Raw genomic sequence first — 15,109 nt, 5'->3', positions numbered from 1 at the left:
GCTTTTCTGTCGTGAACTGCGGGTTGGATCGGCAAGAAGCATCTGCTCGCCTGCAGATGGACCTCAGTCACCCCAGCTGCACCTGGGCGCAGAACATCAGGATGGGCCACGTCTGTCTATCGGCTGTGTTGGCCTTGCGTAACTCCCAGCGACTATCTGCTCTATCTCTTTCCCTTGGCACAGTGTGACATGATATGACCTGAGGAGATGAGGGAGGTGCTTTAAACCTCGAGTGCATCTCATCTTCCCAGGATCCTGCTCTGACAGGATTTATTTGGCCAGCAGCAATCATTTGTGTGTCCCACTTGCTGCTCACTAGAAGAAGTGGTGGTGCACTCAGATCGTGTATGCCTGGAGGATTGTCTCGTAATCTTTTCTGGTGTCTGGACTCTTGGTTCTGGTTGAGCCCTGACAAAAATGTGTGATCTTGGGTAAAAAACTGACCGCGCCACATTTGCAATCCTTAGTGCCGTGACCCTGATTTTGAAAATACCTAGCACTCACAACTTCATATGAAAGAAAAGGAAGCTGCAGCACACAGTCCCTCTATAAATGCAGCCTCAATATGCCCCTGGCTTATTTATCCACATATAAAATTACTAATATATATATATATGTTTCATAGAACACCGAAGGATTAAATATTTCTTTATATTTGTAACTCAGTCCTAAAGCAGAAAGCATGGTACAGCACAAGTGCAAAGCATTGCTGCTCTAAACTCAAACCCACATGCAAAGGTACAGCAAAGATATTTCCTTTTCAGTTACTGCGCTTAGAATATATCTCTGTTTGTAACAGCCAAGTAATCAAAAACGTTTTCCATGAGCAGGAGAAAAATTCTAAATATCATACATGCCCTGTATTCCCAATTGCAATGCATTGAATAAAAGACAGACAGAGAGGAGGGGAGAGAGAGTCTGTGTGTGCACAAACTCACAGAAAGACCAAAGGCAAAAAACAAAGTGGAGAGAAATTGCAGAGTGAGTTTTAAAATGTTTATAATCAAAGATTAAATTAATATTTTTGTGGAGAGCCATATTAGAAAGATTTTTAAATCATTAACACGTCTCATCATAGGTGGGCCTCCTTGATAAATGTAAGAAGTCTCAAGAATAATTAAAGGCATCTTAAAACTTAAAAAATGACAGTTTTAGCTTCTAAGAGTTCATTGTAATATAATAATACTGTATGCTTTTTGGTGTTAGTTCTGCACTAGACATTTAATTACAGTCTTTGTGAGACATGTTATCTGTATAGTAACCAGTGCATAAAAAGAATGATATATAATTTTACATACAAGCTCTTGCTTGCCAGCTTTCTTTTTAAGATTATAGATTAAGATCTCCAATCCAGAATGTTCATGTCTTCAATGAAAACAACTTAATTTTACAGAATTTTGGGGAGGAATGGGGCACAATGTAATAGTGTTTCTTCTGCTACACTTCTTTTTGCAATAATACTGAAACTGGCTTTTAGCAGGGTTGTTGTGGTTTGGGTTTTTTTCTGTGCAAGGGCCCAAACTCAGTGCTTCTTTGCTTGTTCAAAGGATAGATTTTAGAATACCAAATGAAAAAAAACACGTTTAAGTTCTATATTGAGAAGTAAGATTAAAAAAATCTAAGAGTAGTTTGGTAGGTTATTCACATGTACAGCTTAGTGCTTAGAGGAAATTTGGAGCTTGCCATGTCACATATTGAATATTGTCAGAATCACATTCTGGATAATGTAAATTTATGGGGTTTGTAACTTGGTCCACACATTGCTGCGGAAAAGAGAGTACATTTGCAAGAAAGATCAGGTGCATAAAATTAGAGGTTTTCTTTTGATACATTTGCAGATTCCTATAATTGTGCAGCTTGCGAGAAGTGCTCCTCCACATACTGAACTTCCCACAGTTCCCCGTGTTTTGCACTGCGGTCGTTGCAGGACGAGGCACAATGGAACCGCATCCAACCATTTCAGAGCAGAGCTTTTCGATCGATCATATTTATGTCCTCTTGCGGGTTCTGGTTTTCACTTCTTAACTAGCAGTAGTGTGCAGGAATGGTACAACATTGGTGTTGAGCCCTTAGTTTCAGTATGCTTTGTAAGAAAATCTCACAGTAAAATCAATCAATCAAAATCAATCTCTGTCCCATTGACTGTATTTTATTGACTTTTTCTTTTTTTCTTTTCTTCACTTGACTCACTGAATACCATAACCTTTTGTCCATTCCTGAAGAATTTTTTAATGATATTTTTAAGATAAGGATGTAATAATTTCATAATAATATTTTTATATTCAAAACTTGTGATTCCACTGCTTACTTTATTGGAACTGCATGTCCTGTGAGAGACTGACTTCTGCATTGCCACTTAAAATGACAGTTAGGATACTCATAGATGTAGTTTTTATTTTCTAAGCATTCCAGAAGAATTTTATAGATACCGTGCAAGAAAATTGAACCAGTAGCATTTTTTTTGTATGTGTAGCATGATGACAGATATGCCTTAAGAAACATTATACTGTCTGATAAATTGCATTTCCAAGCTGTATTTCATATAGGTTCTGTCTCTTTAAAAATGCAGTCTCCTCTATTTGCCCTATTAATTGTTGATATGTTGCCATCCACGAGACAAAAATTAGAGCTGTAATTAAATAATCATGTGATGCTCCTTAGTGCCAGTGAGAGCAAACTCATTTTTCCAGGCCCTGATGGTCACTGATTATTGTATTACTACTGGCTTGCTTTATTTTTTTTTAATGGCTCTATATTGCTGGGTTACCTAACCACTGCCCTTCTTTTCAAAATTAAAGGAATTGAAGAACATTAAGTCACTTAATTGGCCAGTGGTCTACGGGGGACACAAAGTAGTCATACCTTCTCTGCTTTTTGGTCACTCAGTTGGTTCTGCTGGGAGAACTACATCAGTGGTGTGGTTGCGTGCCATTTAATTTACACTGGTGTTTTGGCTGGGATGGATGCATATAGGGAATGCCAGGAGAATTACAAAAGGAGCAGGGTATTAAAATTCAGAAATGATTAAAATTGAAATAAAAGGATGCTGCTTCTTTGCCAGTACTCTGGCAGTCATAATGACACACACAGATTAGTTTCCACCTTCATCTTTTCCTTCTTTCTCATTTCCTCTTGTTTATTGTTGACACATTTTCCTTATGTCTCTGCTTCTCAGTGGTTTTTTTCACTGTTACATATTCCTACTTTTTCTCTTTCCTTAAGCATGGAGAAGCTTACTTAACCTTATTATAACAATAACAGAATAGGTTATTAATATTTAATATGCACATGATTAAAATTTCTCTCTTAAACATAGGTCAGCTCTATTATTAACTGACATGTTATTTTTCATTAAAAAAATTTTATTCTGCCCTTACGGTTTCTCAAACACCCTTTACTTTGGTGGTGATTTAACACATAATGTTTAGAAAACTCTGTTAGGCTAGTGAAAAAAAAGAACTTACCAGTCATGGATAATCAATTATGCATGAATTCAGATATAACAGATGGAAACTGGTGAGTTAAAGTTTCTCTTTAGCTTCGTGATTTTTTTGTTTTGTTTTTGTGACACCTGTCTCTTATGTATAGATAAACATCTAACATAGCATACTGCTTTTCAAGCATCTTTGTGTTTTTTTGCTTTTTGGGTTTGGGGTTTTTTGTTTCTTTTTGGTTTTGTTGGTGTGGCATAAACTCATTTTCCCCTGTTTATAACTTACTATTTTTAATTTGTTTGTCTGCTAGCATTTCTATACTGCCTTCCTTTTCTAGGGCTAAACTGTCCTATGATGAAGCCAGCATTTAATCTTCCAGTAAGTTACACAACATCGTTTAACCTTAGAATTGTGTCAGCATGATATTTTAAATTGTGTGAGTTCACTTCTGCCTTCAGCTGCTTATGGCCTATAGTGTTATGACATTAAAGCAACAGGGTAGACTGTGACTGTATATATATTCATATGTGCATATACACGCATTCTTGTGATTGTGATACTTAATATAGGCGTTCCCTCCAAAGGCATTAATTCAATTTCTTTCAATCATTTGACAACGAAGCAGATTGCTTTTTATTAAAAAGTTCAGTATGGACTGGGCATAATATTTCTTTTGGTCATGGAAAGATTTTCCCAGACCACAATCAAGCTAAAAATACGATAACCCTTTGTGATATGCCCACAGCATCAATCGGTTGGTATTAAGAAAAGCTAAATGTGTTTTCTTCCTCTTTTTACACAGGAATATTTAAAAGGGGTTTAAGCACAGGCTTAGGTGTGAGCTGACAGGTTTTTTTGTGTAGTTCATTCATGCCAGCGTGTTGAGGGATTCTTGTATTTGAAGGTGTCTCGTGTTTCAGAAACACAGGGGTAACTTGATTTGGACATTACTTTTCTATGACTGCGATCATTTGGAGCATATCTTCACCTGGCTCCACCCACCTTTGAAGCAGCACATTTTCCTATGTGGTGCAGAGAGATTTTCCATCTGTATACCTATAAAGAAAAATGAGTTGAGAGAACGCACCGCATCTTTTTCATGAGCAGAATATTTCAAAATTTCTCGTGAGCATCTTATTAACATTTGTGAAGAAGAAAAAAAATCTAATACAGGAAGGAGTTTGTTGTGTAACCTGCCAGAAACAAATTATATAGAAGAGATCCTAAGGAAATGAACACAGATGCTGTGAAAATAATTAGTTTCGAATGTTATTTCTTCTTTCACAGCTGAAGCTCTGCTAGGTAACTTCATGTGCGTGCCTCAGTTTCTTCTTACTCAGCTATTCTTACGCTCATGTAAAATACAAACGTTCCCCCCCAGTTTTTGTGTTTAAAACAGGAACTAATTTTTACACACTTACTCAGGCATTCCCTTCTAGTGCTTGCATGAGTATAAATGAACTATCATAAATATTAACCTCATTTTGCCCTAAAAATATTGTAATCTAGCGGGTTCCCAACTGCTGTTCTCCATCTCAGTTTGTTTCCGTTAGAGCTACTTAGCAGGATATCTAGAAATGTAGTTGTTTTAGCAAATAGATACGTTAAATACTTGAATACATTTTCGTTAATCCCCCCTTGCCCCCCTTTTGGTTTTGGGTTTTTTTTTTCCTGTTCTTTGTTTTTGTTGTTTTTTTTTTTTTTTTTTTTTTAATATTGAACATTTATGGGGTACTTAGAGTAACATTTTGGAGTGACTTGTTTTTGCCTGGTGTTTGCATTTAAAGAAAGCATTCCCTGACGCATGTGTAAGTGACCTTCAAGGTTAGTGACATTGTATATGCTAAACCTTTTTTTGTGTTAGTGCCTGTGTATTAACAGGTACTTCTTCCTGAAAAGAACTGTGAAAAACTCGTGCATTCAGTCTTCCTTATTGTGGAATCATCTGAGTTTGAGATTGGAACCAGCCCTAGAAGAAAAAGCAAATTCGGCCTAAACCACCAACTTTCAATTTGTTTTACACCAAAACCACACATTTTGCATGTATTTTATGTACAATGCATATTGACTTCTGTCAAGTTTGGCTGTAATTAGATGCACAGTGTTATTTAAAAGGTTTTGAACCTTAGAAAAAGTGTAGTAGAACCTGGGCAGAGTTCTGAGTTAACAGTGAAACTGGAAACAGGACATTTCATGTGGTTTTGGGTTTCATAATGAAAGTTTGACATAGTTCAAGTCATCAATCAGTTCTAACCATTTCCTCAGACTAGAATTCTTCCATGTTTTCAACTTTTATCAGTAGATTTTTTTCATACTATCAAGTAAAAGAAAAAGGTGGTTGTCCCCGTTGATTAGGTATTTCTATGTAACAAGTCACTGTGGTTTCAGCTTGACAGCATGAGCATCTAAGCTCTAGCTAATAATGCTTGAATAATCCTCTGTAGTGCTAACCACAGGGGTTCGGACTGTTTTCTACCATAATGGACAGCTTTGCTTGGGCTGTGTGAAATTCATCCTCACCCAGAACTGCTGGATGAAACTTCCGTATTCCTAAAAGCATCCTTTTTTTTTTTTTTTTTTTTGACCGGGAAAGAAATGCAGTTGTTGGATGTGATGGAAGAGGATTTGGGAAAGGAAAGAGAAGCGGAATTAGTCAACAAGGTTGCAACCACTTTAGAGATAACTTGGTGTAACATTGCTTTTAACAAGTTAAAAAAAATGAAACTACAGATTTATGTGTCTGGGGATCATGGCTCACATGCTATTCAATTAATAGAGTTTCTATTCAGACACATTGCTAAAATAACTGCTTATCACTAACTCTTCTTTTAGGTAACAATTGTATGTCCATTTCATGACTAGGTGTTACCTAGCACTGTAGTGATCAGGGGTTTAACAGGAACCATTCTTTTTTTCACCTCCCCCATGTCCCATGTCCAGTGTTCCACATTAAACATCTTCACACGATAGGCCTAAAAATTATACCTCTGGGGAGAAAGCCGTGAAATTAGTGAGCTGCTGAACATACACTTATGACACAGGTAACTTGGCTCATCCTAAAATGCCACTTTCCTCCTTTCTTCCAGCTGCCTAATTGCATTAAATATTATTATATAAAGTTCTATTGCGTTTTCTTTATTTGGTCTTTTTTGTGGAAGCAGTTGGCTGTAGCTACCACATGGAAATTACAAGCATGACTCATCAAGGATCTAGTCTGCTGTTATGGATGGAAGAGGATACAGTCCACAAAACACTTTTTTGGAAGTTGAAGCTTTTTATTTGAAGTAGTTCTGAAATCCATAGTCGTCAAAAATATTGGTTTATATTAAATAATGTGTAGATAATGTTTGTGGAAGTTGCAATGCATGTTCATTTAGGAAGTGAATTCAGAGTGTTCACGTACCAGGCAGAGCCTGTGCAGCTAAGTACAGAGTAAAATTTATGTGATTAACCATTAATATTCATTGGTGTGGTCTTTTGTGGGAAAGTGGACACCTGTCTATTAGAATTTCAACCAGCTAGGATTTCTCATGGCAGCCAGAGATGAAAGACTCTCTATTCTCATTAGCAGTCATGTTCACCCTTCACTTCATTGTGCCAAACAGTTTTGTTGAGTTTTACTTCATAATTTTCTTCCAGCATTTTGCCGCTCCGTGACTCATTTGGCACGAAGGGGCAAACTGAAATGGCTGTTGGGGCCATATCAGCAAATGTATGTATTTCCTTCGGTTGTACAAGCATCTTAGTCAAAATAGACATAGAGCTATGAAAGGGACTTGTGTAAAATGGTGCAGTGGTTTGCTAAAAGTAACTTGTTTTATCCAAAACCACATTTTGCATATTCTGATTCAACTCTATTTTTAAAAAGATTCCATGATTGAAATACACTGCAGAAAACGTTTGCAGGAGTAAACGAGCCTCGTCACAGAGGCAATCAATAGGGAGATGTCTGTTTGTATATGATTTTACATATCTGCAAGCTAGCTGAGACATCCAACTACAAAATGCTGCACCATGGGACACTGTGTAGGTACCTGATACTTTCCAAGGGATTTGGGGTCTGTAAACTAATGAATGCACTACATGTAGCCATATATGTAGGTTTTTCACCTCTGACGAATATGGTAAGGATAATTTACTTCACTTCATAAGCAATTAAGTGCAGTTCAATACAGCTGACTATCGTAAGTTAAATATTCATTTTACGTAACTGTTTCAGGACATCGTGTGTGAGAGAACACAAACGAGCAGAAATTGCTCATGCAAAATGTGAGAGGGGACGACAGCTTGTGTGCGATGCCTTTCAGTGCTATGAATTTCATTTCATAGCACTTTTGCTTTTTGACAGGCATCCTATCCAGGCTAGGGCAGGTTGCAGTCAAAAAAATCTAGGTTGGTATGCAACTTTTGAGTTCAGCGTGGGGGATGTCACAGAATGCTGCAGTTCGCATCAGTGTGCATCGGATTCTCGGGTCGTACATAGGCTGAGATTGCCACAGGCAGGTTGGTCACAGGGTTTGAGTGGTGTGAGGCAACTATTGTTCAGGGAAAAATGGAGGGGAAGTCAGTCAGAGGCGAATGAAAAACAACTTCAGAGGTGCAGAACTTGTAGGGCCAGGGGACTGCATCCGCACTGCAGCGGTGACTACGCTGAGGCTTGCGCAGTAGGGTGCATGCCCCTTCACACACACTTCTGTCTAACCCATGCGGCAATTAGGCGCAAGCCCATCGGGAAGCCATCCACCTTTTAGCCGTAGGTGTTTACCTTCAGGAAGCCGTGGATTGGTATTTTCATTGCTTTGCTGTCCAGCAGTTACCATTAGCCATAAACGTGCACGCATCGCCCCTCGCAGTGGGGAAAATGCATTCAAATCCCCACTGAAGTGAGTTTCCCAGCAGTCCTGCTGCTGCTGCACAGCTCTGCATCCCCTCCAGCATGGGCTGGTGCTTACAAGTTGCCCGAATGGCCACAGAGTTGTCGGAAGTACGTATGTATAAAACCCAATCAGCCTGATCTCCCCAAAGAAATCTGATAAAAGAGAATACACAGCCATGCTGGTTTTGCTTTGCTGCCAGGTCATTTCTGTTTGCATTGCACAAAAGCCAAGCCTCAAGATTTGGGCCCGTATTTCCTAATTTATTTTGAACAAGAAAAGATTGGAATAGAGACCTTAGGAAGCACCGAGGCGGCCGGCCTGCCACACTGGAGAATTTGTTTTGTTTTTCAGCTACTGAGACTGCTGCTCAGGAGTTAATTCACCAGGGGGTTGAAAAAACACGGTCCAACTTTTTAAGTATTTGTCTTATTTCAACACAACCTGGTGCAAAATGCATGTTCGTATCATAAACACAGTGCAACAACTTTATTAAGGATTAATAAGCTTTATTAAACGTATATTTGTCTGCTGTATGTTGACTAGAAGCTATGAAAAATGTGATGTTACTATTGCTGCGTGTTTAAATGATTGCCTGCGTATGTATCCATGACAATATCTATTCATCTTCTGTTCTTTATATATGTTTTTATTATAAATCTCTTTATTCTAGTGGAACATTTTAATATCAAAGTTGACACAGTGAAGTGCAAATTGGAATAGGACAAATGTAAAACCAGATATCTGTATCTTGAATTGATTCCAAGTAGTTTGGTATTGATAAGAGATATCTGATGGTTGTCTATACGTCAAGACGTAGCAGCCTTCAGTAATTCATACTTTCTAGTCAAAGCAAGGGTTCCACGCTGAGCTTTCCAAGTCTGTAGTAAATACTTTGCCAGGCATAAGTGATATATGGGAATTAGATTAATCCATGTTGTAGGGAGTTTATAGGGTTTAGTACATACATGCAGTTTCAAGAAGAGAGTTATATTCCATTATCATTTATCTCAAGCATAGGAAGCATATGCATGATTATATAATTAACAGAATATTTGTTTGTCAGTGTTTGGTTAGTGTGCGTAATAATATCATTATTAGGCCTTCTGTGCTCCTGTATTATCAGATTGTTATCTCCCTGCTCCTTTAATTCACTGTCTCTGCTTTTTAGATTAATCACTTTGTTTTAATCTGGACATTTTAAGGGCTTTTTTTGACCATGAAGGGAATGGTTTATGAACACCAAAGCGAGTTATTTTAGAACAGATTTTAATCTTTTGTTGTTGTTGTTCTGTTTTTTTTTGTTATTGCCATACCCTGTAATCGCTGGTGGTTTAGTCCCAAATCTTGTTCCAAATCATATTTCTAAATATCTGCTCTAATTCTAATCAGCTCTGCATTTCTCAAATTATCTTGAACGTCCTTTTCTCCCATCACACTGCAGGCAGCATACTGCCAGCTGAAACGCTCACCCTTCACGAGTCTCTTTAGTGGTCAGCCTTGCTCACTGCTCAGGTTCACTGTGTCACCCTTTCCAGAGAAGGACGGCAAGGGATACAATGTTGGTGTTTTCCATTGTGCCCGCAAAGTTTGAATTCAAGTAATTTAACACCGTTTTTCCTCCAAGTATTCGAACGTATTGGGAAATAATAATTCTCTCTTTTTCCGCGCGCACCCCCCACCCCCCCTTTAGAGGGACTGAATAATAATCAGTCTTGTTGGAAAAAAGATTGGTTTCTAAATAAACAACCCACCAGACAGTTATCCCTTCATCATATGTTATGGAAGATGTCATCTACATTTTCCCTTGTTTTTCTTTGTGAAACATGTTTCTTGGTTGGTTTTCTTTTTTCCTTCTCCTCACTCTCGGTAACAGTATTAGTAACCTTTCTCAGGACATGCCACCCAGGCACAACTTTTCACGTTTCCTCTGTGCGCCACCTCCACTTGCTCCGCTGTGAATAACAGCATTATGTAACACATTCATTTTCAAGCGCCGCATTTCTTTGCTTCTGAGATTATAATCTATTTTGTGCATTGCTGAATATGATAAATATTTCATGTATTTCACCCTATTACCATTTTCTGTTTCCTGCATGCCCTGTACGCTGTTTGTGCTCGTTTTGGTAAACGTCAGCTTGTTTCTTTACCTAGTCTCAATGCAATCCTCTTCTTTTATAGTAATATGCGTGTAGTGATGATTTTGCTCTTCATAGATTTATTGATTCACCTTTTCTTTGTTCAGAGGCCATGCTGTTTTGTGTATTAAAGAACCAGTATTAGCCTCCTCACTTGCCTACTCTTGCTGCTGCTTCAAGTTTGTGTGTGCAGTTCGGTATGGGGGGTGTGCGTGTATTTGGGTTTTGTTGGTGGTTTGTTTGTTTTTTTAAAAAGTTACTATCCCAAATATTTTCGTTACCTATCTGTGCAATAATTCACGTTTCCTTTGGTCGCTGACGCAACTTTCCTTTTCGACGTAGCATATTCAAACACTGTTCATTTTATCAATAAAGAAGTTTAATTTTTTGCTTATCTCGTAGCTTGTACAAACTTGTTGCTTTCAAGTTTGTCTAGTTGGGTTACTTTCCCCCCCCCCCCCCCCCCCCAAGTGCATGACGGGAAAAAGTCATGTCTGTCTGGCACTTATTTATTCTGTCAATACGTTTGCACCTTCCAGCGTTCCCCTTCCAGAGGCGGCTGTCGGTCCCGCTCCGCAGAGGCGACACGGGGGCCGCTCCGTAGCGTCCCGCGGCGCGGCGGCCCGCAGCACCTCACCGCAGGAGCACGGAGCGACTTACTGCGCCCACCGCGGGGTGCGCGGCCGCACGACGTGGCCAGCCCCGGCGCCCCCCGCCTCACCCCGCCGGGGCTGGCGGCCGGTGCCCTGCGCGGAACGGGGGCTGCGCCTCCCGGCCCCCGCCGCCGCCCGGCAGCGCGCCCTGTGCTGCGCCTTCCCCTCCGCGCTGCCAGGGGCGGGCGGCCCTCGCCCCCCAGGCGGCCCGGGGCTGCCCCCGCGGCGCGCCGCGCCCCCACCTGCGGCAGCGCGGGGCCGAGCGGCCCGGGCCCCCCCGCCGGCCCCGGCGCGGACACCGGCCGGGCAACGCGCCGCCTCCGCCGTGCACCTGCCCGCCGCGGCGCGGCCCGCGCAGTCTCTGCGCCGAGGGGCGGGGGTTGCGCGGGCGCGGCGCGCTCGGCGCGCCGGCAGGATATTGTTCAGCCTTCACCCCCGCCCCTCCTCCTCCTCCTCCCCCCCCCCTCCCCCTTTCCCCTCGCCACCCCCCCGGTCCCCCTCACTCCGCGCTGCCGCCGGCTCGCCCCCTCCGCCGCAGGCCCCATCTGCCATGTGCGTGCGTGCGCGCAGGGGGCGCGCGGCCGGCGCGGGGGCGCGCGGGGCGGCGGGCATTGTGCGCGGCGCAGCCAGGGCCGCCTCACCCGCACCCAGCTGGCTGCAAATTCGTGCGCGCCCGGAAGCCGCACGCCCTCTTCCCCCGGCCCCCCCGCGCACCTACCGGCGGCGGCCGCCCCCCCGGCCCGGCGCCCCCTCCCCGCGCCTTCTTGCGGTCCCCCTTGCCACCTCTCCTCTCCCGACCCCCCCGCTTCCCACCCCCCCCCTCCGCCGACCTCCCCTCCCCCCCCCCGCCTCTCTCCTTCACCACCACCTCCTCCTCCTCCTCCTCCTCCTCCTCCACTGCCACTTTCTCTCTCTCTCCCAGGACGCGTCGGATGATCCGGGGCCGCCGGGGAAGGGCTCCGGGCAGCAGCAGGGAGGCTGCGTCCTCCTCCCGTCTCGGGCTGTAAAAAAAAAAAAAAAAAAAAAAAAAAAAAAAAAAAAAGCCGGTGGCCTCGGTGTTATTTTGTATTAAAATGAGGAGGAGGAAGAAGAAGCAGCGGCAGCGGCAGCAGCGGCAGCGAGCGGTAGCGGAGAGGAGGAGAGGAGGCTGTGAGCAGGGGACGGCGGCGGCAGCAGCAGGAGGAGGAGGAGTAGTGATGAGTCAAGTAATAATTTAATGGGGACAGAAACAGAGAGAGAGGGAGAGAGCGAGAGGAGGGGGGGAGAGAGCAGAGCAAGGCAGCTCCGTCCGGGGACACACACACGCACACACACACACACACACACGTATATCCATGTAACATCCAGCAACAACCACCAAACCGGCCTAAATAACAACCATACTCGGCCAGCCAGGGGAAACGAGAATTAAAAAAAAAAAAAAAAAAGACAAAAAAACAAAGCCTACCATTATTATTCTTTTTCAATTATTATTGGGTTTTTGCTGGCTTGGTTTTTGTTGTTGTTGTTGGCTTTTTGCAACCTTTCTATTTTGTATTTTTTACCCCTTCTTGTGAGCAACTCTTCTCGGAGTTCCCAGATTTTCCTTTTTTTTTTTTTTTCTTTTTTTTTTCTTCTTTGCAGAAGCAGAACCAGTTTTTTGTGTTTTGGTGGGTTTTTTTATTTGTTTGGGTTTTTTTGTTTTTGAATAGAGAGGTTTGGGATATTTTTTTTTTTTTTTTAATTATAATTTCTCCCGGTTTTGGACTCGGAGGGAGTGAAACCTCGTCACTTTTTGTAGTGGTGGTGCTGTGCCTTGTTGTGTGTGTTTCCTTCCTCCCCTCTGTTCTTTTTCTCTCTCCCCTCCTCTCTCGCTCCCTTTCTCCCCCCTCACTCGCACAACAGCCCCCGGTAAATGAGAGGAGACAGGTCCTCTCTGCCTTTTTTTTCCCCCCCTCCCCCCCCCCCCCCCCCCCCCCCCCCTCCCCCGGACCGCAAAGGCGAGATTAAAAGTGGCATTTTAGTGCCTTTTCCTGCAGTTTTCTCTGCACTTTTTTTTTTTTTTTTTTTTTTTAATCTTCAGTAGCGATCTCTGGGGCTGAGGTTTCCGCAGAAAGTTTGGGGGCTGTTACGGTGTGTATTTTTGCGGAGGGGGAGGGGAGCGGGCGCCTTCTGTGTGTGCAGCTCCTCTGGGTGCCTATTGGAGAATAATAGTGTAAGTGACAACCTAGAAGTAGACTTTCTGCTCTTCACACTGGATAGAAAAGCTGCCTTTTTTTTTTCTTTTTATTTTTTTTTTCTTAATACCCCCCTTTCTCACTTGCTTTTGTACGCATTGGTTTTATTTTTGAAAGGATAGCTAGACTTAATTCACCCTCCACCTCCATTTAAACCTGCTACTTTATTTTATTATTATTATTTATTATTGTTATGAATTCCTTGTTTTGAGCGTTACACTTGTCTGATCAATTTGATCTTCAGCTCCTTCCGTTGCTAAACCTCGAAAACTGGCTTTCTCAAAAGACATTTAATCTGTATTTTTCGTCCATTGCCGGTTTTGCTCATGGCTACTCTGTTTCTCGCTATCTATTTTTGCCCCTCCCCGCCTAGAGGAAAATAGCAACAAGAAAAAAAAGAAAAAAATAAGGGAATATTAGGGGAAGTAGTCCTCAGGTCTGCTGCCCCCCCTCTCCCCCCCTCCAAAAAGGGGGGGACCTAGAAAACATCAGTCTTGAACTTCTTCCTCTTCAAGAACCCGGGCTGCAAAGGAAACCTCCTTTGTTTTTGTTATTTATATGCTGTCAAGTTTTGAAGTGGTGAGTTTCGGGTCGGTTTTGCTAATTTCACTCAGAAAACTGCAGTGTTTCTGTTTCTAGATAAGTACTTTGCTTCTTTGTCTCTTTAAAAGGTCACAGGGAAAGCTTGGCCTGGATTGTGAGAGCCATATGGAACGGATAAGTGCGGAGCCTCTCTCAAATGTGATTATGGGTTTTTATGGGGGAGGGAGGGAGGGAAGAGGAGGGGAAAGGCATGGGGAGGGGGCTGATTCAGGAGGAGAGAAAGAAATAATATAATACCGGTGGCGTTACGTCGCGACAAAAGGAGATACCGCACCGACTCTCATTCAGAAATTGCGCGGTGTGCCCGTACGTGTGTACGCTGTCTCTGGGAAACTGTGCCTTGAAATTGTGCTCTTCTCTCAATGCCTGTGATGAAAACTTGTAGTTGTGAGAGATGCCTAAACGCGAAACCCAGGGAAACTCTTGGCCTGGAACCGGCGGAGGTGATAGTTCCTCTCTGCAACCCTCTCCCTGGGCAGGCCACGCTGGTTGTTGCTCATCACTATTCCAAACTGAGGTTTCAGTGAACTTTAGCCTTGGGCATGGAGTTTAAATGAGTAAATTAGGTGTTTTATGTGCATGTAATTTTGCTTTGTAACATAAAGCTTTTTACAAGATGACTAAGCGGTGAAAGGATGCCGATGGGTGGGTATTCTCAGGCCAAGCAAAAATGACCCATTTGATGTTTTGGTTGTAGTCAGTGCATTAACTTAACTGCGTTCTATCACTTTTATTCACTGTACATGTTGTAGTGCGATTCTGACTCATGATGACTAGATACTTTTTGTAGCAAAGAATCTCAGTGCCTTAGACTACTTCTGAAGTTGCCAAAAGTGACAAGGATTTTCTTGTTTGAGGCATTTTTGTTTGGTTTGGTTTTACTCTTCCCCCCGCTCCCCCTTTTTTCCTCTTTTTTGTTAACATTCTTATTCTTGAGAGAGACCAGTCTTGGAAAAGCAGCTTTATAGCGTGTTAGCATCATCAGAAACATCGGAAGATGTTAATGATTTGAATCTGCAATTCTTTGCTTAGGCTGCAGTTAATACACTAAACAACGAAAAAAAAAATCTTTTCGAAAAGTGGCTAAAATAGGCACGTTTACTGTTAATGAGACACACAACCTAAAACAGGTGGGATCAAGATGAATGGTAAACCTTAGCCTGTCACCTTACAGCATAAGGGAAAATGATT

At 42.3% G+C, this 15,109-nt stretch overlaps 1 protein-coding gene across 6 annotated transcripts in view; it reads left to right on the top strand.

The window, feature by feature from the left end:
* The window catches only part of SATB1 (SATB homeobox 1), a 94,064-nt gene that overhangs the window by 5,354 nt on the left and 73,601 nt on the right, over positions 1-15,109 (top strand). The window contains exons 1-2 of one of the 6 annotated variants that reach the window (XM_013296994.3): positions 13,173-13,894; positions 13,987-14,056. The exons of 4 other annotated variants lie outside the window; for them this stretch is intronic. The gene's annotated coding sequence lies outside the window, so the exon portion shown is untranslated. Of the gene's footprint in view, positions 1-13,172; positions 13,895-13,986; positions 14,057-15,109 lie in introns of those variants that run through there. One more of the 6 variants, XM_005234656.4, reaches the window with a different exon arrangement.

This window comes from Falco peregrinus, chromosome 5 (genome assembly GCF_023634155.1).
Source record: "Falco peregrinus isolate bFalPer1 chromosome 5, bFalPer1.pri, whole genome shotgun sequence".
NCBI lineage: Eukaryota > Metazoa > Chordata > Aves > Falconiformes > Falconidae > Falco > Falco peregrinus.
This window is presented reverse-complemented; position numbering and strand designations above follow the sequence as displayed.